Source organism: Eptesicus fuscus, chromosome 13 (genome assembly GCF_027574615.1).
Source record: "Eptesicus fuscus isolate TK198812 chromosome 13, DD_ASM_mEF_20220401, whole genome shotgun sequence".
NCBI lineage: Eukaryota > Metazoa > Chordata > Mammalia > Chiroptera > Vespertilionidae > Eptesicus > Eptesicus fuscus.
The window spans coordinates 26,407,596-26,433,615 of NC_072485.1; positions in this window are offsets into that span (position 1 = coordinate 26,407,596).

The window sequence follows — 26,020 nt, forward strand, 5'->3', positions numbered from 1 at the left end:
TCCTCTATAAAATCAATAAAAATATATTTTAAAAAATGTAAAAAACTTTCAAATTTAGAAGAAAACTCATCTGAAAATTTTTCTTGTTTTAAAAGAAACTTTTTTGTTAATTGTATCACTGCCTTTGTATAATTGCATGTTTACATTAATTAGCAGAAATGGCCAGCACAGAGAAATTGAACAATCTACAGTTGAGTACGAAAGTACTTATGAACTGTTTCCTGTTTGCCCACTATGTGCTAAGCATCACTGCATACTCTAATGATGTAAAAATCTATAACACTAGCGTTCCCGTTGCAGGAAAAATCCTGCAATAGGGTTTCCTGCTGCACTCTACCCCACCCTGCCTGCTCTCTTCCCTTGTCCCCCGGCCCACCTTCTCCGCCAGCCCCCCTGCTTTTCTCCCTTCTCTGCCAGCCCGCCTGCTCTTCTTCCTTCTCCCCTGGCCCCGCCTCCGCTCCTTCCTTCTCCCCTGCCCCGCCTTCTCCACCAGCCCGCCTGCTTTTCCCTTCTTCCCCGACCCACCTTCTCCACCAGCCCGCCTACTTTTCCCTTCTCCCCCGGCCCTGCCTCCGCTCCTCCCTTCTCCCCCGCCCCGCCTTCTCCGCCAGCCTGCCTGCTTTTCTCCCTTCTCCCCCGGCCCCGCCTCTGCTCCTCCCTTATCCTCCCCCGGCTTGCTTGCTTCTCCACAGCTTTGCTCCCTTCTGCAGCTCTTGGCTTCTTTCTTCGCTGTCTTGATATGCAAATTAGCCGCCATCTTTGTTGGGGTAATTTGCATACCCGTCCTGATTGGTTGGTGGGTGTGGCTTGGCTGGTGGGCGTGGCTTGGGCGTAGCGAAGTTGCGGTCAATTTGTATATTTGTCTATTATTAGGTAGGAGAGTAAGAGTAGGAGACAGCTAGAGTGATGCAAGTTCAAAGGTGATGGGGAAAGGGGAAATAATGAGATGGAATAGGTGCTTGTTCTAGAATGAGAAATCTTGATTATGTTTACAGGGTGAGTGTAGCCCAGGAACACAGACAATAGTGTGGTGAAGGCTTGGGAGGGGTGGGTGCAGGGTGGAGGGGTTCAATGGGAAAAAAACACACACATATACACCAAAGCAAAGGGGACATCTGTAATACTTTCAACAATAAAGATTATTTTTAAAAAATAACCAATAAACAGAAAAATGTTGAAAACTTAGGAGAAAGATTATCAAGTTGTGACAGTGCAAAGGCAGAGGCATTATTCTGGATTATTATTCCTTCATGAGTTCCTATAAGAAATAAACTAATGAACTACAAAGGAGCACAGGAAGCTATCAAGAATGATGAGGTTTGCAAGGAAGAATAGATTTTTCCTGTTGTTGCTAATCTTTTAAATATTTTTATTTCAAAAGTAATATAGTAGTTGCTGTTTCAAGATGTGCAGCAAAAACTGATAGGCATAATGTACAAAGTGAAAGCCCTCCCAACCATATTCTTAGAGTTAACCTAATCTAACAATGTATTTGTTTGCAGACAAATTTCCTTCCCAAACGTATACTTTGAAGTGAAAATAACATACATCAATAAGGTTTAATGTTTGCTCGTGAGTTTCAAGAAAATGCTGAGGTCAGAGAACAGCAAGACACTGATCATGGATGAGGCTGAGTAGCAAGGAGGTCAAAAGGCTTTTACCATTTGGTAATGGAAATGGAAATACAAACAAAAGACAGCATAGGTTAATGAAAGAGCTCTACATGAGTCCCTGGGCTCCTGAATTCCAGTTTTAGCTCTGCCATTGATTTATCTGTACAACTTTTCATTAGTCACCTATTTTCTTTTGGTTAGTTACTTACTCAACCTCCTCTTTTATAAAATGAGTGGAATTGTCTGGTCGATCACAATAGTCATTCTCAGTTTTAATGATTGCTAAATTTTAGGAATTTAATTACTTCAAGTTAATATATTGGGTTATAATGTATTGGGATTGATAGAATTTAGGAATTTAATTACTTCGAATTCATAGATTGTGTTATAACTTTCATAGGTTTGGAGATTATTAGAATAGTGCTTTCAAAAGTAGTGATCTTAGCCCTGGCAGGTGTGGCTCAGTTGGTTGGAGCATCATCCTGTACACCAAAAGGTGGTGGGTTCAATTCCTATGTCAGGGCACGTATCCAGGTTGCAGGTTCGATCCTTGGTTAGGGTGAGTACGGGAGGCAGCCTATCGATATTTCTCTTTCACATCAATGTTTCTACTTCTATCTCTCTTTTCTTTCCTCTCTCTACAATCAGTTAAAACACACACACACACACACACACACACACACACACACACACACACACACACACACACACATATCCTCCAGGATTAGAAAAAAAATGTAGTGATCTTAGAAAATGAAACATTCAATGACATTTGGCCCAAACAATGAATCAAAAAAACTAAACGTAACAATGGAATGTATCTTAAATTCAATTTCACTAGCATTATAAATGATATCTCTACTAAACAAAACTCTTGTCATTGTCATTGGCTGTAAAACTTTTAAAGCTTTGTAACCTCAAAAGATTTTTAATATCATAAAATAAGTTGTTTAATCCATTTCTATTACTTTTAATAAACTGTGTGGTAAGAAATCCCCTCCCACTTTGAAAAAGGACAAAATAGGTTGGATTGTTACTATAAGGCATCTTAAATCACACTTTTGGTAAAACACTAACATAGCCAAAAGTTACATTAAATTTTTTTAAAGCTTAAAATATTTCACTGATATTTTCTCTTTGTACCTACCTGACTTATCACAGTTCCAGTATAATAATTTATTCAAGCATTCATTTAGCAAACATTTATAAAGTGCCAATTAAAACATTTAACACTTAGGCTCACCTTTCTAATTTGATTGATTTTTATGGAAATACATGTCCCTAGAGGATTTAAGATATAAATGATTATCTTGCTCTCTTTGCTGACTAATAAAGAGGAATTGAAAAAAACAAAAGAGAGATGAAGCTATTATTTGGAAAATTAGGTGCAAAAAGTTGCCAAACTATTATTTTTTAAGTAGCATACGTAATTAAGTTTCACTTATTTGTACTCACCAAGCTGCTGCTAATTATTATTATAGACTCATAATTAGCACTTATAATGTCAAGTATCTTGTTAAGTATGTGCATATCCTAGATTGTAAAACATTGTTAATAAAATTTAGCTATTATTGATTGAGCATTTATCATATGCCCATCAATATTTAAAAAGATAGTGATATAACAATGAAACATGCACATAAAAATGTAAATGCATGTGCTTTAACAAGTTCACAATCTTTAAATGGAAGAGACTAAAACATTATATCATGAAGTGGTATAATGCATAGATTACTTTGAGGAATGTAGTGAAGAGAGTAATTAATTGTAGGGGAAGCAAGTAGCTTTATAGCATGGGTACTTTTAGTACTAGGTCTAAAGCCATAATTACAACTTCATTGAAGAGAGGTGATTAGATAGAAGAGTATCCTGAGAATGGGGAATTATTTACATTCTCAGGTGAGAGTGAAGATGATTTTTTTTTGTTTGGGAAATTATAGGTAGTCTAATCAGACTCATGCAAGAAGTTTAATGTCTTAAGAGAAAGAACCTGGCGCATGAATTGAGGTCCAGTTTTGAAGTATCCTGAGAGCCATATGAAGATATCATGACTAACATTCCTTAAAGTGAATGTTTTCGACACTGGCTGTGATTACAAATTACTTGCAGAGCTGCCCTGTCAGTCCTTAGCCAAGGGTAAATGGGAAGGGAGGAATCTCTGTGGTCAAACCCATAAAATAATATATTTTATGCCCCATAACTTATTTGGATACATAGTAATGTTTGAAAAACCAAACCAACTGGTTGTAACAGAAAAGGAGTTTTAGGCTGATATGCAAGAAATTATATAATTAGCTCTTGATTTGGAAAATCATTCTTGCCACTGAATGGAATAAGAAGAGACAAATTAGGAGGTGGCTGTGTTATTCCTATGCTGAACATTGATTGTTAGAGGTAAACAAGAGTGAAGTGTTCTGCTCTCATGCAGCTTCTATCTTAATGGAAGAAGCAATAATAAATACTGTTTTGTACATTATGAGAAATTGCAGGTCAATATTTGAATAATTAAAATGAGTAATACTTTTTTAAAATTTTTGCTTTATGTACAGTCAATGCTTAACAAGCCTGGCTGGGCATCAATAATGACACAGCGGATCTTATTGAACATACAGGCATCAGAAAGTGCTGCGCAGTGTGAGGTACATGGGTCTATATTGCTAAAACACTTCCCAGGCAGCTTTTGGATGAATGGTCATTTGACCCTCTCCAAATCATCCATGGAGATCTGTGTTCCATGCCAAAAGGTCCTTGATATTGGGTCCTGTCCAAAATGTCTGCACTGAGAAAATATCCCTGGATTTAACAATCCCATAATGTTTATTTACTAGTATATTTTTGGTTTATAGGATTAAAACATTAAAAACACTATCATGTTCTATTGGTCCAATAATTGTCTTGTGGCTGTATTGGCAATAATAACTCTTCTTGCCATGGTAGTCTAGCAGCTGGTAATGACACATGGGACTAGGTAGATGGGTTGGCATGGACCAGATGTCCCCATGGACATTTTACAGAGGCCAATTGCCCTACAAGGAACTTATGAAGTGGTCTCAGCATACATTTGCAGGGTAGCTTTGGACATATAGGAACATAGAACTAGAAGATCCAGATTTGTTAAATAATCCCCGTCCTGTACTTCTCTCTGTACTTTGTAAAACTAACCTGAGGTTTAGCTTGGAATTATAATTCAATTCAGTCTAAATGTTAACAACAACTATACAACCACTGTATGCCAGGCACGTAAGGTTTGTGGGTGGGAAGACAGTTTAAAAAAGGACTCTACATTTTAGCACAGAAGTCAGACTATATAATACAAGGCAGAGCTGAATAGTACAAAACAGAAGGACTAGTTATATACAGTGAGAAGGAAAAATAACTTGTAATTCTGTCTGGTGGAAGTGAACTGGGGGTGGGGATGAAATGGAAATCAGGAAACTTCACCTTGGGGTATAGCAGAGTAGCAGGGTTTTGCAAGTTAAGATTGATTTCAAAAGGGGATGAGATGACATTTCAGTATTTTTTAAAAACAGCATAAACTTAGATACAGAAAATGTTTTGTTTTAATGGTAATAATTTTGCTTACCATCCTAAAGGGAAAATGTTTTCCAAAATTCTTGTCACATTGGAAGACAAGTCTCTAGTTCTTTTGTACTCATGAAATTTGCAGGATAAGAAATTCACATTTCAAAAACCAAAAAACTAATCCTATATAATAAAAGGCTAATATGCAAATTGACCGAACGGCACAACGACCGGTTGCTATGACACGCACTGACCACAAGGGGGCAGATGCTCAACACAGGAGCTGCCCCCTGGTGGTCAGTGCTCTCCCACAGGGGGAGCGCCACTCAGCCAGAAGCCACTCACTGACGATGAGCACAGCAGCTTGGTGGGAGCCTCTCCTACCTTGGCAGCAGCGCTCAGGATATCCGAATGCTGGCTTAGGCCCACTCTCATGCACCGGGTTTCCAGTCTTACAAGAATAACCTTGAGCATTTGACTGTGATTCTTTTTCAGTCACAATTTGCCTATTTCACAGAACTCTCATAGTCCCTTAATGCCTTGTCTAGATTCTTTTTCTTGAGTTTCATTTTCTTCTTTTGAAAATCAGAGCAATCTACATAATAGGCTACCTGTCATAAGAGGGGGTGTAATAGCAAAGCAGACTGTCTCAACTCCATTGAAACTGAGAGTCTTAATAAAAGAAAATTGAAGTGAAGTAAAAAAAAAATCAAGTTTGAAGAACATAGAACAGTATTAGTTAAACCTCACAACAGGCAAATTTCACCAACAGGATGACATTTGAAAATGTTTTTATTTTTGAATTTATGCTCAATGTTTCTTTTGCTCACATAGTTCTAGGGTCAGTTGTTTTAAATCTTTTCTCAACCAGTATATCCCTTCTCTCTTAGGGCTGGCGAGCAGACCAGAATACTAGTATAACATTAGAGATGTTAAAATATGCAAAGGTTCCTATAATGGAACATAAATGATGCCTATGTAATACCAGTTATTTCAAAATTCTATATTAATAACAATCACTAATTTACCCTCAAAGTTTTAGTTTTTGAAATATCAGAAACAAAAATTAGTTATAGATTTAAGTGGCTCAAGCCAGGAGAGCTGTGCTTCCTTCCTAACATTACATGTACAATTCAAATAAGGTCATATTATTTCATTAGAAAGTGTGGAAAATGCCTACTCAGAAATGCAAAGCATTGAGGAATAGTGTGCTCACACCATGTATCAGGCAGAAGAAATGTACAGAGGAGATTGTGATAGAAAAATCAAGCAATTAGCCCAATTTATAAATAGTCTTCTTTGTATAGGATTTGGCATCAGACACATTTAGGTAAGAATCCCACCACCACTCGGTTAATAACTATGACCTTAGCCAAATTACTAATCATTCTGAGTGTCCATAAACTTAATCTGTGAAATGCGGATTAAGGAGTTAGTTTAAGGAGTCAGAATAATATAAAATAACATACAACAACCACAAAGCAGTCTAGGTATTCAAGTTTCTAGAATCAATAGTAAAAAGAACAGAGTTTCATCCCTTTAACTTTGAAGTGGCAAATGTCCAAAGAATCATTCTGTAACTTGAGAGTGTTGCATCTGCCCTCTGATTCACACTCTAGAATGTTAGGCCTTATTATTTCAAGTTACGTCTATTAAACCACAGGTTTCTCAGATGGCACTGGCAATACTTTGGATGCTGCTGGTACCTCTTCTACACACATCATAGAAGGCAGCCATTTGTCCAACATTCCTTGTAATAGGACTACACACAGATTAACTGTGAAACATGCTCTTAAAACAAAACAGAAAGGGGACTTCTCTTTCAAGACAGGATGGTGCTGCCCAAAGGTGCAGCGTGCACACAGTTTAATGACTAGTTTCTCATGTCATGACTCCTCTGGGCTTTCTCGACAACAGCACCTCCCCGGCATTCTCTGCCCTGCCAAGTATTCTGTTTCTGAGCCAGTTATTAGCAAATGACTGCTGTTCCGAGCTCCTGGACTAAGGAAGCAGACCATGTGAGAGATGCTACGATCTGGCTGGCCTTATAATTTATTGGCTTTGTTGGAGTTTGAAAGCTTCTGCCTGCTAACACATGCAGTGTAAGAGGACCAGGGCCAAAAGAAAGGATCAAATTGTCAGCAAGATCTTGGAGGAAGAGATGGAGACATCTTAAATATATTAATGTGATTGCATATATGCAGAAATGTAAGAAACACATATATTAGGCCATTAGCATGTATTTTCTTAAAAAGCATACACACATGTAACTAAAAATATACTTCGATATTCAAACCCTATGGATCACCAACATTGACCAAATATTGTGAAACATACAGTTGTTATTTATAGGCATAACATACAAAAGAATATCAACCTTGTATAAACGTGACCTGTATGCAAACCTATAGAAAACCCTTTACACAAATGTGTATTTAATCTCTATATAAACATATGTAACCAAAGTGCATAGAAAGAGACAAAATATTTTGATGGAATGAACATTGGTTTTATCACCAGTTTGAAATACTGCACTTTGTCCAATAGTTGTCTGATGCTTCCTTTTAATTATTTCTCATTCTCTTCATATGAGATGTTTTCATCATCTCTACAATTTTCACTAAAATAATGGTATTGCCTCCTGTTATTGATGGGTAGTCATTCTTTACTACCCATTCCTTTCTTGGAGCTTCTTAGGGTTGTCCTATGTGTTAATGACTTAATGTTATTGTTATGGGTCTTACTGAGACAGCAAAATCCTCAGAGCAGAGAACTTATCTGTGACATATTTTTAAAAATATAGTGTCTTTTAGAGAGAAATGTAAAGTAACCTGCTTAGAACTTAATAAAAAATGGTGTTATGCAATGTTTTATAATGCAGGCACTGAGCGATGGTCCGAGGTTCAAATCCTGGCTCTGCCAGTGACTGTCTGGCTGCTTGAATTTATGAAAATTGCTAACTACTCTCTAGATCCGTTTCATCATTAGGAAAGGGGAGTTTAATAATTACTGCCCCATAGGGTGGATTTGAGGACTCAGTGACATGATGCATTTAAAACACTTTGCATACTGTTTGCGTACTGCTTAAAACACAGGAAGTTCTCAGTAAGCATCAGCTGTTATTGTTGCTACTTTAAAATTAGTATCTGCAAAACCAGATAACTCTAGTGCAATTCTGTCTAAGGATGTACCTCTTGCATATGTGGATTTAATGGCCTCCAAGATATATTATGTCAGAATGTGGGATGCTGATTTTACCATAGTCTGTTCACAGAAAAACTCTTACTGGGTATAATTCTCCCATATGACTGATAACAGCATATATGATAAAATGATAGACAACCACAGGTGTTCTATTTCAAGCAATTAAAGGCATGAACCCCATACTAAGTAAATTTCTCCCCAATATGCTGACACAAAATTAAAAAAAATAATACACATCTTTTTTTTTTTTTTTCAGGCAAAATGTCAATCTCAGATTTCTCAGACATCAGCAGAACATTTGCTTTGTTAAGAGTCCTACCACTTGTCAGCAAAAGCAGGAAGATGCAGTGTTTGCTTTGCTCTCATATAAATCTTAAGCACTCACAAAGGTGTACATATACACAGAATAACATATTTATGTACACGTACCCAAAATAACATATCTTATGGAGTTATTCATTTAGAAAATTATTTTTTCCTGGCCTCACTGTATAATTCTTTGAGTATAGTATACAAAGGATCAGTTGACTTAATGAAAATTTTTTTTCAGTAATAATAGTCTTCCTTAGAGAAAGGGAGGATAGAGGGAAAGAGGAAGAAAGAGATGGTTGTATATTCTTCACTGTTGTGTGGTAGGATGTTCAGGTGTATGTGTGTGTTTGTAAAATGAGGTACCTTGCCATACACCTTGATAAATCACTAAATACTTCTTTGAAATCTTTCTTACCTCATTTTACTCTCCCTTCTCCATGTCACATTGTTCAATGAAATTGTTTATGTCAAATGGATCAATGCATGAGGACATCAATTTATTTGAGCAGAATGATCACCGCTAGGATTAAAAGATACCCAATTTGCATTGGATGGTGAGAAAGAACTAAAAAAACCAGCACCATTTATATATTTTATTTTGGATTCTAGACATACATACTATAAGGTTTTTAAAATTCTAATTTTGTACATATGCAGTATAGAAATCTTTGTCTATTTAATGGGTTTGCTCACTTGATAATTTTGCTTCCTACACTCTTGTACATGCCTTAATACCTTGAAATAGCACCATGATTAGCAGGATCTACAGTTCTTTTACCCAGTATTTGGATAATATGGGATATTATTATTTTGTTCATTTTCATAAAGCTCACCTAAACCACTTGACTGTAACTATGGAACAGACACATCAAAATTCCACCTCCTGGCACAGTTAGGTATCTTTTTGTTGAATTCATTTTCATTTCTCTTAATGCACCAAACAACTCCCTCCCACCCCTTTGAAGTCTTTGTGTCTTAAAGTTGATGCCTGTTGTCTAAAGGGCTAGAGGAGGGGGTTTATCCAAGTCTCTAAGTTGGCAGGGCTATTTGAAAAAGTTTCCAGAGCTGACTGAATCTACATTATGTTTATCCAGCACCATTAATCCATTGCCACCAGGAATGGTCAATTAATTCACCTTTTGAAATTTATTAGTCTCATTTGACTTCTTTATAGGAACAATGATTTAGTTGTGAAGTAGCAATGTGTATATTCTAGGGAGAGGGGTGCATGAAAGCAAATGTCTCCTGGATATGTTATAGCTCTTTCTTTGTAATATGTCAAGTCAAGTTCTGTATAATTATTCACCACAGCAAAAGTATGTGATAATGTGTGTGTGTGTGTGTGTGTGTGTGCGTGCACGTGCGCACCACTACTCATGTAACATTGATAATTTCCAGTGAATCTGTAATGCATGCCATCTTTGCCTTTGATTCCTAATGTAAGAAAACTCAAGAGAAATAGAAAGAACCACTTTGACTCATTTTGACCATAATGCAGTGCGACCAGGAGACATTACCCTGATACCACTGGCTCAATATTAAGATTTGCATATAGCAATATTTGCTAACCACATAAAAGAACAGAAATGCAAAGGTCACTTTGCTAGCACTCACTCTCACTGCACCCTCTGCAGGTTCATATTCTTCAATGATAAGCTCAGTTGTTTATTTGTGTTAGCGTTACTGGGGAAATTGGGCTATCCTCTTCCCCACTGGGTGCTGTGTGTGGGTCCTTACAATATCTCAAGAAAAAAACAATTTTCTGAGACTCTCACAGGGGGATGAGTGATTTTTTACTTCTGTGGGATTACATTTCTGCATTTCCAAAGCCCCTTTCCAGTCATAGAAGAAGCATAGCTGGGGTTTCAGTGAGGCTAAAAGCAAAGCCAGTGTCCAGAGTTCCCGTTCCATGTTGCAGCCAGGTCCAGTTCAGCATCAGGCTAGTGGCAGCCCATTAGGCCATTGTGTGTGGGGCCCACATACCCATGGCCATGTGGGTGAATGCCAGGAAGCAGTAGTGAGAGAGCCCTGCAAGCCAGGAGTCAAGTGCAACACACCAAGAGGATCCAAGAGAGTTTCTTTGTTTAGGGAATTGAGGTTCCCAAATCTCACACTCTTGCAATAGCCACACCCATTCTGGCCAATGACCAGGTGTGACTGACAAACAAGTACTTTCTCAACCTCACCCCAACTTTCCTGGGCATGCATTTATTTGCCTCCCTGTTGAGTCCCCAGCAATCTGAGGAGAATAGACTGCTGGCTCCCTGGGGAGTATAAAGTTTCAGTTTCCTGGTGAAGCCACCAAGATGACATACCTATAATATTTGCCCTTCCCTTTGCTCCTTTCCTATTATTAATAACTGGGTTAATTATAATGGTATCATTATTACCCAAGAATTCTATTATATGGGATCATGGAATCTCTTACAGGGTTAAGACCTAAGACTTGTTATTTTTCTCCTAGTACCTTTTTAAATGAACTCTCCTCAATGACAATATCTTCTCTAGAGGATGAAATAGATTAAAGATCAATCTGACTTTGTCAATTATATATCTTTCCAGTTATATTCAAGCACATTGTTTTTTGTTATATATGAATTATAATCATTATAAATTGTTTTAGAAGTGGACAATAATTTCTCACACTTTATTTCAATGACTACAGAAAGCTAAGTCTTAAAATCACATAATTTTACGGTGAATAGGAAATTCAAGGAAAAAAATAAATACATTTATTTTGGGGGTGAATATAAATTGGAAAAATCTTAAAATTATCTAAATGTTTTTGTTCTTGAGAAGCAATTTGTTATTGCCTTAGGGTATATCTTTGCAGGAATTCTGGTTAAAGATGGCACACTGAACATATATTTTTTTTAGTTTTTCCCTTCCTCCTCTCAACTCTGAGATGATAGTGAAGATACATAAATTTGAATAATCATAAGTAACCCTGAAAATGAAAACAGATTTCATTTGCACTTCAGAGAAGTTGATTCTTTAGAGCAATCTGTAATAGAATAGTAATAAATTGACGGAGAAATCAAAGCATAGGGGGTCAAAGCCTAGAATATGACCAGCAAAATGCAGAGATCTCCTCCTGAATGGACTTGAAAGAGGTACAAGCCCAGAATCAGCACCTACAGAAAAAAGATCAACCATTGACCCATAATCAGGATAATAAGTGACTAATAGCTTGATTAGGCATCCCCAAACAGAGGAAGATGTGTCTATCATTTGTCTCAGGATAAATCCCAAAACCAGCTTTCTGTAGAAACTATATTATTCACCTAGTAACTAGGTCCTAGTGTAAAGCTACTTGGAGTCTTTGTGCCTATGAGAAAAGCAGAGAAAAATCAAAGTAATTTCAAATTTAGCATGGGGTGGGGCCAGTGGAGGGTAAAAGGCAAGGCAGTGTTGCTGACTGCTCTGCTCCTGATAGAGCCCCCTCTTTTTTTAAATTGAATTTATTGGGGTGACATTGGTTAATAAAATGATATAAGTTTCTGGTGTACAATTCTATAATACATTATCTGCTTATTATGTGTTCACCACTGCAAGTTAAGATCCTCCCATCATCATTTATCTCCCCTATACCCTCTTCTCCCTCCTCCCAATCCTCTTTCTTATTTTCAGATCTTATCTGAATGCTCTTGGCAGTTCATTCCTCTGAATAATATTGTCAGTACTTTCCTGAATTTTTTATTAATTTATTTCATTCTCACAACAGCCCATGTGTGGTATGTACTATTATTATAATTATCCAGGAGATAAGGGAACTGGGACACACAAATATTAAATAATTTGTTCAAGTTCATATAGCTAGCAAGGGTTAGAACTGAGATTGAAGCACAGTGCCATACCCTTAACCATGACCGTAGGCCACTCGGATGCAATGCCTGCTATTTGATGTGTCATAAAAAAATCTACAGCCAGATTTTTTGAGGAAAGGACTTCAGAAAAATAGACGAACAAACCTACAAGAAAAACTCATGCCATCTGCCTGTGTCTTTCAACTGAATCCCTAGTTCAAGAGTCTGAACAGACAACCAAGAATCAGCAAACATTTTAGGAAAACCAATAGCCGGTAATCAAGATGAACAAAAAACTTAAAACTAAAAAAGCCAGAGATATTTTTAAGAAACAAAAGAGAGCTTTAACAATTATAAGAATTACACTTAGAGGAATAAAAGATATTTCATCAATAAAAAGTAACACTGCAATGAAAAAAAGTAATTTTATAAAAGTGAAGTTTCTTGGAATTTCAAATGTAATTCCTAAATTTTTTTTAAAAAGTCCACAGAGTAGCTAAGTAATACAACAGACCTAGTTTAAGTAAAATTGTTTATCTTGAATAACATAACTATTAACTACCTCGGAATACGAATAAAATGAAAGAAATTAAGAAATGCAAAGGATCAAAGCAGGCATTCAAACAGCCATTAAGTAGAAATTTTAGAATGAGGAAATTTAGGAGAAAATGATAAAATTACAGACCAACATAATTTTAATGATTCAAATAAGTCATTTTTTATAATATTTAAAGAATTTGCTGGCCATCAAACAGAATGTGATAAAAAGTTTTAAACCTATAAATATTTTGGGAAAATTTCTGAATTTGAAGGAAAATGATAAAATCTTTCCGAATGAAAAAAATATACAGGTTGCTTCCAAAGGAATAAGAGCTCAGATTGGCTTTATTTTGGTTACCACCAAACACCAACCTTGATAGTACTGGAGCAATGCCTTCACAGTTTGGAAGTAAATGACCTATAACTTGCATTTACAAATCCATCTGTCAATAAATAAATAAATAAAAAATAGACTGACTCATATATTTTATGTCTCATACATACCTGTTTCAAAACGTTTTCTTGAATATACACTGAGTGACCAGATTATTATGATCTCTGAAAGCATAATAATCTGGCCACTCAGTGTATATCCTATATAATAAAAGGCTAATATGCAAATTGTCCCCTTGACCAGGAGTTCAACCAGCAGGCAGGCCTGCCAACTGCCCATGTGCCCTCCCCCTGGCCCGGCTGGCCGGACCCCACCCATGCATGAATTCATGCACCGGGCCTCTAATATACACACACACACACACACACACACACACACACACACACAATATATATATATTACATATATATAATATACACACACACATATACACACACACACATACATACATACACACATACACACACACACACACACACACACACACACACACTGAGTCGCCAGATTATTATGTGTTCAGAGATCATAATAATCTGGCCACTCAGTGCATATGCAAACAAAAATAAAAATCCAAGATTAAAGGTATTTGATCCAAGGTAGAACTAAACTAGGAGAGCAAATAGTTAAAATCAAAGGTGGTGACTATGTAGTAGATCCTAACTGTACCAAAAAGTCAATTCATAAAGTGTGTCTTCAAGAAGAAAGTGAATTTTATCAATAGACTATGGTAGGCCTTTATTTGTCTCCATTGTCAACAAGAAACAAACAAAAAATGAAACTCTGGGAAACATTTAGAGTTTTTTAGAAACAAAAATACAATAAAATTATGTATATAATATAAAATAAGCTAAATGGTGGTATAATTTTGAGCAAATAGTTAAATACCAAATATTCATTTCACTTAGGCATGTAGAAAATTCTTATTTCAGTGGCAAGATTTTTGGGAAATAGAATTTAAGTTCTTTGGTAAAATCAAAGTATTTTTTATTTAGAGATATACCATATTTTACCAATTCATAATACTGTTTTCATTAGTTATCTATCTTTAGAGTAAATAGTAGGCCAAGCGTTCAAGAGAGTTAATTTTTGTTAGAGACCATGAATGTTCTAAATCATGGCAACTTGAAAATGTGCACTTTATGTTATAGCTGACAGAAATCAGAAACAGGAGAAGCAGAGGAGAGAAACTACAGATGAATTTCCTCTTATTATATAGCAAGGAATCAATAGATGTTGTTTAACAATTATGCAGTAAAAGTAAAGACATATATGATTTTACAGTTAAAAATATAACTATAAGAGGAACAAAAGTTATAAAAACAAAAATAAAGCAGGGAGAGGACAGGAAAATAGAAGTATCAATAATGAAACTGGCAAATTTCTGCTACAATAAGATGCCAAGCAATGTCATCCAATGAATAAAAAATAAACTGACAAATCAAAAAATAATGATGTGATAACATTTAGGTTAATTATTGTAACTATAAGTTAATTTGTGAAAATTAAACAGAAAGTGGAATAGTGTGTCCTCTAGAAAGTGGGGTGTTGGGGTGGGGGAAAGCACAGAACTCTTTAATTTCACATATACCCTTCTGTACTATTTGGGATTTTAAATCAGGAACATACCATAAATTATAAAAACATATGTATGCATATACATATATGTATGTGTGTGTGTGTGTGTGCATGTGCACATATAGACATGTGTATGTGGAAACATGCAAATACCTGAATTTAGGCACATATGTATATTCCCATCCACCCTTTCACATTTTTCCCTTTGAGTGTTTATAAAACTCATATGGGTGTCTATCTGCCCACAGCTAATGCCTTTCAATCAAGATCTGTGTTCAATCAATCCTGCATCACCATTGTACTTTTCCCTAAGAGTGGAACAGTTTCTAGGGATAATCTATATATATAAAAGGCTAATATGCAGTGTTCCCACAGGAGTTCTAACAGGAGAGTCGGAGTTTGATCACTTGCTATGACGTGCACTGACCACCAAGGTATGAAGGTAGGCCCTGGCTGGCAGCTGGCAGCTAGGAAAGGGAGGTCCCAGCTGGCAGCTGGAAGGCCCCAATTGGCCCTGATTGCCAGCCAGGCCTAGGGACCCTACTCGTGCACAAATTTTGTGCACCGGGCCTCTAGAATATACAGGTGGTGCAATAAATTTCAGTATCTATTAGATATACAAAGCTAATCTCATGACTCTAAAGATGTGATGGTATATTCATCTTTGTGGTCTTTATTATTTTCTCATTGGTCATTAGGGCTTAAAATGCAGTTTCTCATGAAAAAAGCTGGCTAGTACCCATTCAGAAGATTTGGTGTGTACTGGTTACAGTTATGAAGAGTACTTCAATTTCTAACTAGAACACATTTGGAGGGTAATGAGTTTAAGATGCTAAAATCCCACAGTATAGAAATTTGTCCAAACATAATTCATAAAATCCATGCACCTGAAGGAAATCTAAAGTATCTGATCAGTATATTCTCTTGCCTCATCTAAACTGTCCCAAGAGATAACTTGGATGAAGTTTTTATATAAACTAATAAATCTCTTAGCATTATTTTTTTCTAACCAGGAGGGTGCCTAACTTTTCATATTGTCATTTTTTCAAATTCTAGTTCTAGTGTCATCTTTTTTAACTTTATTGAGGAATAATTGACAAATATAATTGTATATATTTAAAGTGTACAATGTGATGGTATACGTATACAATGTAGAATGATTACCAAGATTAAGGTAGTTACTATATCCATCATCTCACAGAGTTAATATAGGTCACTCTTTTGTGTATGTGTGGTGAGAATGTTTGATATCTACTTACCAACTTTCAAGTATACAGTATCACAATATTAACTGTAGTTAGTATTCTGTACATTAGATCCTTGGAAGTTATCTATCCTATATAATAAAGAGGTAATATGCAAATTGACCCTCACTCCAACATATAAGATGGCCGCCCCCATGTGGTCAAAGATGGCCTCCGCCACAAGATGGCCAGCAGGGGAAGGCAGTTGTGGGTGATCAGGCCAGCAGGGGAGGGCAGTTGTGGGCAATCAGGCTGGCAAGGGAGGGCAGTTGTGGGTGATCAGGCCTGCAGGAGCGGGCAGTTAGGGGTGACCAGGCCAGCAGGGGAGGGCAGAGGAGGGCAGTTGGGGGTGACTGGGCTGGCAGAGGAGGGCAGTTGGGAGGGACCAGGCCAGCAGGGGAGGGCAGTTGTGGGTGATCAGGCCAGCAGGGGAGGGCAGTTAGGGGCGACCAGGCTGGCAAGGGAGGGTAGTTAGGGTGACCGGGTCAGCAGAGGAGGGCAGTTAGAGGTGACCAGGCCAGCAGGGGAGCGGTTAGGCGTTGATCAGGCTGGCAGTCGAGTGGTTGGGAGCCAGCAGTCCTGGATTATGAGAAGGATCGGGCCTAAATGGGCAGTTGGACATCCCTCAAGGGGTCCCAGATTGGAGAGGGTGCAGGCTGGGCTGAGGGACACATACCTCCCATGCACAAATTTTGTGCACCGGGCCTCTAGTATGTATGTATATATATAAAAGCCTGAGCAACCGGATGACCAGATGACCAGACGACCAGCTGGTAGCTATGATGCGCACTGACTACCAGGGAGCAGACACTCAATGCAAGAGCTGCCCCCTGGTGGTAAGTGCACTCCCACAGTGGGAGCACCGCTCAGCTAACAGACGGGAGCCAGACTCCAGGCTGATGGCTGGCGAGCGCAGCTCTAGGGGCAGGAGCCTCTCCCCGGACACTCTCCTGTGTGCCCAAGTGGTGGCAGCAGCAGTGGCAGCAGGCACAGCCAGGCTGAGATGAGCGGGAGCAGTGCCAGTCCAGGCTCAGGCTCCTCTCAGGCCGCCTGCCGCTTCATGCACTACTTCATGCTGTGCAGGATTGAAGCAGAAAGCTGGCTGGAGCCCGACAAACTGGCGGGTAAGGCTGTGCTGCGGTGGTGCGGAGGTCCACTGATCCCCACAGGCCAGGCCGAGGGACCCCACCGGTGCACAAATCCATGCACCGGGCCTCTAGTTCTAATAACTGAAATTTTGTGATCTTTGAGCTACATCACCATTTCCCTCTTCCTTCAGCCCCTGGCAGCCACCAGTCTATCCTTTGTTTCTATAAAATATTGGGGGGTGGGGGGTTGTGTGTGTGTGTTTGTTTGCCTTTAGATTCCACATATAAGTGAAACCATACAGTATTTGTCTTTCTCTTTCTGGCTTATTTCACTTGGCATAATGCCCTCCAGAATCATCCATGTTGTTGGAAATAGCAGTGTTTCCTTCTTTTATGGACTAATACTATTTCATAATCTACACATACTTCATTTTCTTTCCATTAAAGAACATTCGTTTTGTTTCCATATCTTAGCTATTGTGAGTAATGTTGCAGTGAACATAGGGGTGCAGGTATTTCTTCAATATACTGATTTTAATTCCTTTACATATATTCTCAGGAGTGTGATTGGTGGGTTGTATGGTAGTCTAGTTTTAATTTTGCCATATTATTTTCCACAATGACTATCAATTTACATTCCCACCAATGATGTATGAGTTCCCTTTTCTCAACATCCTCATCACCATTTATTATCTCTTATCTTTTTTATTATAGCCATCCTAACAGGTGTGAGGTGATATCTCATTGTGGTTTTGATTTGAATGTTCTGATGATTAATGATGTTTATCACTTTTCATATATCTGTTTGCCACCTGCATTCCTCTTTAGAAAAAAATCTCTATTTCTCTTACCCATTTTTATTAGATGATTTGCTTTTATGCTATTAAATTGTATTAGTTTCTAATATATTTTTCATATTAACCCCTTATCAGATATATGGTTTACAAATATTTCCTCCTAGTCTGTAGTTTACCTTTTCAATTTATTGTTTCTTTTGATACGCAAAATTATTTTTTAGTTTAATTTAGTCCCATTAATATCAAGGGTATTTTTTCCTATGTTATCTTCTAGGAGTTTTATGATTTCAGATTTTCTAATTCACTCTTTGATCCATGTTGAGTTAATTTTTTGTAGTTATGTACAACAGTGATCCAGGTTCATCCTTTTGCATGAGGATTTCCAGTTTTCATAACACCATTCTGGACATATCACACTACCTGATTTCAAACTACATTACAAAGCTACAGCAATGAAAATAGTATGGTACTAACATAATAAAAACAGGTACACAGACCAGTGGAATAGATGGAGAGCCCAGACATAAATCCATCCATATACAGTCAACTATTATTTTAATCCTCACCTAAGAATATTTTGGCATTGATTTTTAGAGAAAGTGAAAGGGAAGCGGGAGAGAGAGAGAGATAAACATCAATATGAAAGAGACACATTGATTGGTTGCCTCCCACATGTGCCTGTGACTGGGGCCTGAGATCCAGCCTGCAACTGAGATACATGCCCTGGCCCAGAATCGAACCCAGAACCCTTCACTCCACAGGCCAATGCTCCATCCACTTAACCAAACTGGCCAAGGCCAGTCAACTACTTTTTGATAAGAATCCCAAAAACACACAGTCTTTTCAATAAAAATGTTGTGGGGAAATCTTGTACCACATTTTTCATGAAGTCTTTCCTAGTCATCCCAGTCCATGTTTATTTAATACTGACTTATTAATGAGTGCTGTAAATAGGCAACATTTACTGAGCACTAATTATTTATCAGGTAGTCAGATACACATATTAATTAAAATTATAGACATTGTCCTTAAGCAACCAACACTCTAGTGCAGCAATTTTCAATGGGTGTGCCACCAGAATTGTTAAAACTCGCAATGCCTATTTAGTCAGTGGCACTAACCTCTTTTCCCTTAGACTGTCAAATAAAAAAATGAAAATAGCAATATAACAATAGTCACCCAGTGTTAATAAATTAAAATGATACCTATTTTTTTGTCAGATCAGCAACATAATAATTATTTGGTGTGCCACAGAATTTTAGTAATTAGTTTATGTGTACCAGGAGATGAAAAAAGTTGAAAATCACTGCTCCAGTGAACAAAACAGAGATGTAGGCAAGTCAACACATCTATATTATCTATATTATAAAGAGGTAATATGCAAATTAGGCTGGGACTCCATAACAGCTCACGACCAGACAGGAGGAGGTTGCGCATGCAGGTGAGGCACAGAGCAGAGACGGAGACAGAGATAGGAAGGCCTGCTCGAGCCGGCACGGTGGCTCAGGCAGCCCCAGAGCAGACACAGGCAGGGGGTCCGGGGGACGCTGCAAGTCAGGCGTGGGTCCCGGCCCCCCGCAGGGTGCCTCCTCACATGGCGGGAGGCGGGAGCGCCTCCTTGTGAGATTTCAATTGCGTGCTGGGCCTCTAGTAATATAATAAAGGGAAGGAAATGCTCCTGGTAGAGGGAAGCATTGAGTGCTTTAGGAACACACTGGGACACCCAACCCAGTTTAGTTAGAAACAAGGAAAACTTAGTGAAGTTGTTGAAGGAAATTCTGAGTCCAGTTATAATGGACAAGTAAGAGTTAATCAGGCAAAGAAGCCTGCTAGGAGTCTTCTAGTCAGAGGACACCACTAAAACATATATTAATTGTACTCACATAGTTGTCCAAGTTGTGTTCCTAAAGAATTGCCTTGGCTGCTTGCAGGGATTGGGTGAGTCAAGGATGTGAGCAGAGAACCATATGGAGACTATTGCAGTGATCTGTGTGAAATATGATTGTGGCTTGGACCATGGTTGTATAAAAAGATGAAAAGAATAGAAGGGATTTGTGATATATTTTGGAAGAAGAAATGACAGAAATAGGTGATGGGCTATTTGCTGGGAAGTGGAGCACAAAGAGGAACAAAAATCATTTCCAGCAGCCAGATGGGCAGTGGAATTTTCACTGAGATAGGGCAGTCTGGGGAACAACATGTTTAGAGTGAGGAAGATAATTAATAGTTTGATATTTGAATATATCTTGTATCCCTAATTAAGTAAAAAAAATAACCTCTTATGAGTCCCAAATATGACATGTTGATAAAAGATTAATTCATTTAGGGGTAGGGTATAGTACTAAGAAAATTAAGTTCATTTAAATTATGTGAATTAATTTTCATATCATTTATGTAGTTAAGTGCAAAAGACATTTATGGACATAGGTAGTTCATTAGTACAAGGAAAGTCAGTTGGTTGAAGCCAACAAGAACTTTAACCAGGCTGCATGGTGTTGCCTGAAATATAGCCTTGAATACACATGGTGAAGGCATAGGTAGAGAGGGAAACAAGGATATGCACGCTTTGGCTCTCTGCAAGTGCCACACACCTCCTTAAAATCATTGAATGGCTTTTATTTGCTCTTCGAGGAAACTGCAAACACCTCTCAAATCTCACTCTGCACTATAGCCATATCGATCCTCCTTCTGTTCCTTAAACACGCTCCTCTTCACATCTTTGCATTGACTATTCTGCCTTGAGGCCTTGAGTGCTGCTCATCCAGCTCTTCAGCAGTTTGGCCCAGTGTCATCCTTTGGGTTTCAACACAAATGTCCACACCTCAGAGCAGGTTTCCTTAACCTCACTCACAAGAGAGACCTTGGCCAGTTGGTTCTGCATAGCATAACATTATCATCACTATGGCCAAGAGGCCTTACATGGTCTAGTCCCCCAATCACCATCTGATCTTACCTTGTTCATTTGCTCCACTCTTGATGGTCTCTTGCTGTTCATCAAGCATACCAGCCAAATTCAATTGCAAATCTCTCTATCTAGAAGACTTTAGAATCATACATATACATGGCAAACCATAGTGAATTCCTTGGGTTTTTACACAAATAATATTTTAGGAGAGACTTCTTTGTTAATTCCCTCACATAAGAGAGCATACTTTGTCATATTCCATCTCCGTATGCTGTGCCCTATTTCATATTACATAGTAGCTCTTGAAAAATCATGTTTCCTTCTAAGTTTTGGGCATTAATTTTCTTCCATGTTAGAGTTCATTTTCATGACATCAAAAACTGAGTCTGTTTGTTCAATGCTGTACATAGTAAGGATTCAAACAGATTTGTTTGACTTGTCCTTCATAATTATAAGCATTTATAACAATTCACAGTGATGTGTATTCTCTATTAGGCGACAATTGATTAACATGTGAAAAATATCCCTTGCTAGTAGGATATAATAGCAAAGCCTGAACATAATTAATCAACACTTATTGATTTCTTTTTTTTAGATTTTATAAAATAACATCTAATTTTGTCACAAATCAATAAATTAGATACTTTTCTTTTAAGAATTTAGTTTCTAGGATCCTTATTGTGATTAATATTTATTCAGGTCTACATCCTATAAAAACAGTAGTAATAGTAATTTTGAACACATCACAATTGTAATGGTCATATGTCCATTAATAAATAATTACTAAAAATGTAAATTATATTGAATAACCCCCACTTAAGAGGTTAGAGGTGTATGTGGACCATTTTAAAAAGATTGACATTAAATTAGAAAGCTGGTTTTAAAACATTTCTTCCCTGTAAGCTAGAAAAAGTTACTAACCAGAATATTACTGTTGCCAGAATGCATCATTGTCATATTTAGTTTGTAATTTTTTGTAGAGAAGACAAAGATAATGTTCAGTGTTATAGCTCTTTAATAAAAGAGTGCAAAGAATATTTACTGTTAAGAATCTTAGGAGAGTTTTAAAAATCACAAATTTTCTACCATTTCATTGTAGTCAGATAGTGTCCTAATCTAAACTTCATACAAAAAAAAATATTTTTACAAAGCCATTTTAATTCAAAAATATTATAGGATCCCTGGATGGTGTAGCTCAGTTGGGTGGAGTGTTGACCCAGACATCAAAATGTCACCGGTTCCTTTTCCGGTCATGTGGCAGGTTCAACCTCTCTAACATTGATGTTTCTCTCTCCTCCCTCCCTCTCTTTCCCTTCCTCTCTCTCCAAAATCAATTAAAAAATATTATAAGACATCCTCTGCAGTTTCTTGCAATCTACCCATCTTTCTATCATCATGTCATTGATCTACTAACTGAGGATGAACTGGACAGAATTCTAAGAAATATGATATCTCAGGATAAACTGAACAATTGCTAAGAATAATGTTGTGCTTTGAAGATTTCAAATTATATAAATCTTACCTTTTAGCAGAGAAGACAACAGCTGGACTCTAAAGCAAATGAGGCAACAAGAAGAACAATGCAAATTAAGGAAACAATATTAGTTAAAGCTCAGTTCAGGAAACGCATACCACTTTAAGTGGTGTAATCAGCAGGAATTTTAATACAAAAGAATCAGTGCTTATAAATGCTTCTGAAGGGCTAACAGAAAAACTTCAAAGCTAAGAATTCTTGAAAACACACCAAGCACATTATAGAACTTACTAGGGGCCCAGTGTACGAATTCGTGCACCTTCCAAGGAACTGTGGGCTGTGAGGCTGCCGTAGGCACAGGGGTGGGTCTCGCCCATCCTCTGCGCCCCCACCTGGCCCCTCCCACCATGGCCCCCAATCCCCTGTTTGTCAGCAGCTCCACTCCCGCCGCCACCATGGCAGATGCCCGCCATGTTCTGCACATGCCCCCTGGTGGTCAGCGCACATCATAGTGACAGGTTGTTCGGTTGTTCTACCATTCGGTCTATTTGCATATTAATCTTTAATTATATGGGATGAGCCAGTGACACAATCAGAACCATGGAGAATCAGGAAGGCACTATGGGAAATACTGAGTTCAAGACCACATCCCTGTAGATAGGATCCAAACAGTAGGGTGTGCTAGTGAATATGTTATGACCAGCTGGGGTTGTTGTCCCTCCCTCCATCCCCACTGAATTAAAGTGTTTGTCAATTACTGTGGTGTAAAGAATCCCTTCATGGCCTATTATAAGCACCAAGGTGAAGTCACTAAATAAGTTGCAAAAAGATAAGCACTAATACAACATTACCACAATACTGATAAAATAAATGTAAATAAATTTAAAAGCATAGAAAATAGTAAGATGCAGTATTAGGAAGTGATGAATTTTGAGTTTGTATTACCTGATTCTAGCATAATGTATTTAATTTTAAGTTTATGTAATCTAAATTTTAATAACAGTTATGTTTAAAACCAGCTTGCAAAGTTCCTAAGAACTTAACTGTGGGCTCTCATAAGCCAATACGATTTGGCTCCAGCACTCCACTGTACACAAGGATCAAGAAGCCTGGGATAATGAGGCCGCCATCACCACACTGCCACGACTGAATGGAAAACATTTCCAAAAGTTTACTTCAGTTTGCCAAAGTAATGTTTAAATGAAAACATCTGCTTGACACTATTTTCCTGAGATCCCTTTCACTCTCACAACTAATGAACAGGGAATCATTTCTAAAAGTGTTGTTTTCTAAGTCAATAATGGTTATCAACTTACCACCTCCCCAGTTTCTAAAATGCTCTCATTTGTAAACTAGTATATTGGGAGTAGAAGGTGATAAAGGGAAAGGAAAGTTTGTGAAGGAATTAGCAAGTTTATAGTCAGAATAAGCATTGTGCAAAATATTTAAGGGCATAAATAATTAAAAAATTGAAATTAAGAGATCTGGTTTTTAAAACTCTAATGAACAAAAGTAATAATATTCTCCCACACAACTAATAGCTTATATTGGGTACTACAGTGATACCAGTAGCAGAAAAATGCTGTGGCCTCTATCTTCCGAAAACTATGTGAATGTTTTTAATGCCCTTAACAATGCCTTTCTAGACTGATCAAGAGATAAATAGTACTGCCATTATAAAAAAAAAATGCTTCTCATCAATAAACCTCAGATTGGTAGGTTGCAAGCAATAAAAAAGAATAAAAGTGTTAACAAGAAAATGTTTCATTTAAGGCATAGGTGCCCATATAATGCCTCCCCCTTGATGAAACATGTTAAAATTTCCCAAAGTCTACTAACTATAGTACATGAAGCACTAAATATAGTACACAAAACACAAGATGAAACTCTTGGTTATGTTTGTGTGAAACACTGTTAACATTACAAATTGTTGACCACGCTATAAAATATAAATAAGAAAACTGTAGAATGCCAATCTCATTTGGGGCTACTACTCTCTCATTAAAGTATTGGGTGTCCATTTCCTGTTATCATCCCTTCAAGAAGTTTTAGTAAAGATACAAGTCTTATTTGTGATACCTATAAAATAATTCAGTTACTAGTCTTTCTTTGGCTGACTTTAGAATGACTTAGGCAATAGAAAGATTATCACTGTGCAAAATTTTCCTACGAGAACATAATTAAAATCACAGATTCTTTGAAAACACAGCATACAGTGTTTCAACATCATCAGAAGCTCATTCCAACAACGAGGTAGGGTTTGATAAGAGAATGTGTCTATTGAAAACACATTTTCAAATGTACAAAATAAAACTCTAATTAGCACTATCATGTTAAACACACATAGGCTATCACTCAAGTTTTTACTTTTCCTTGTAATTTGTATTTTTTTATTTAAATATATTTAATGTCTCATATTTTTGTTCAGCATGAAGCCTAGTAGAAAAAGTGGAAATTTTGGGATCCAATAAGAGTAGACTCCAAATTAAGTTCTATTCTTTTAAGTTATTCCTCTCTGAGACTCAGCTTCTTTACATGTAAAATGTAGTAAAAAATACCTTCCTCCTGTGAATTTTGTTCCCTCCTTATAAGAAGGTCTGTGAAAATGTCAGTCCCATAAGCTGTGAAACATGTTCTACCATCTGCACACAAGAGTGTTCCCCTTGTTTATAAGAACAGTAGGATGGGTTCAGTGACAGAGGATGGGTGTGAGACCAATGATGTGAGGTGATAATTCCGTAAATAGTAAAACATCTATCTACTCTGTGGATTTTGACACCTTTTCAAAAAAAAGTTATTATCTAAAATCACACCATGATGAAAAAAAAATAAAATATAAAACTTGTTAACAACTAAAATTATTGTTTGTTCTTTTTTTTGGTATCAGTAAATATTTCAAACATTCAAAGTTGCCTAGTAAAATATAAAGCACCCTGGCACTTACTACACAATTTAATAAAACATTTAAATTACAGTGGAATATATTCTTTCAGTAAACTATGTATTAACCTTTTGCACTCAGATGTCGAGTGTGACTCGACACGGTTAGCATCGGTAGCAGGAATCAAGAAAAAAGCAAGCAAGTGCAAAGGGATAAAATATCAATTTTTCTTTTTTGCAGGTTCAAACTGTTCCTCTAATTTTTGAAAACAAAACCCTGAGTAATTTAATTCTTCTTAAATCTTAAAATCTTTTAAAAAGGCACTAATTTGAGTATGTGCATAGGGCAAAAATGGGTAAAAATTTAAAATGCACTAGTAGGAAAGCTAAAATACAATTGCAAAAAATGGAGCATCCAGAAAAACAAAGCATAATTTGAAGTAAAACAGAAGCACAAATTGAAGATGAGAGAATTCAGCATAAGGAGCATCCCCATTCAGTGTGAAAATGAGAATAGTATGCAGGAAAGTCATGGATTTTGATATAGACCATAAGAATTAGTAAGAATTGGAGAGATGCAAGAGTATGAGGCGTGATTCTTTATTGAAAGCCACATATACTGATCATGTAGCTTTAAACAAAGAGTAAATATATTGCAAAGTTATT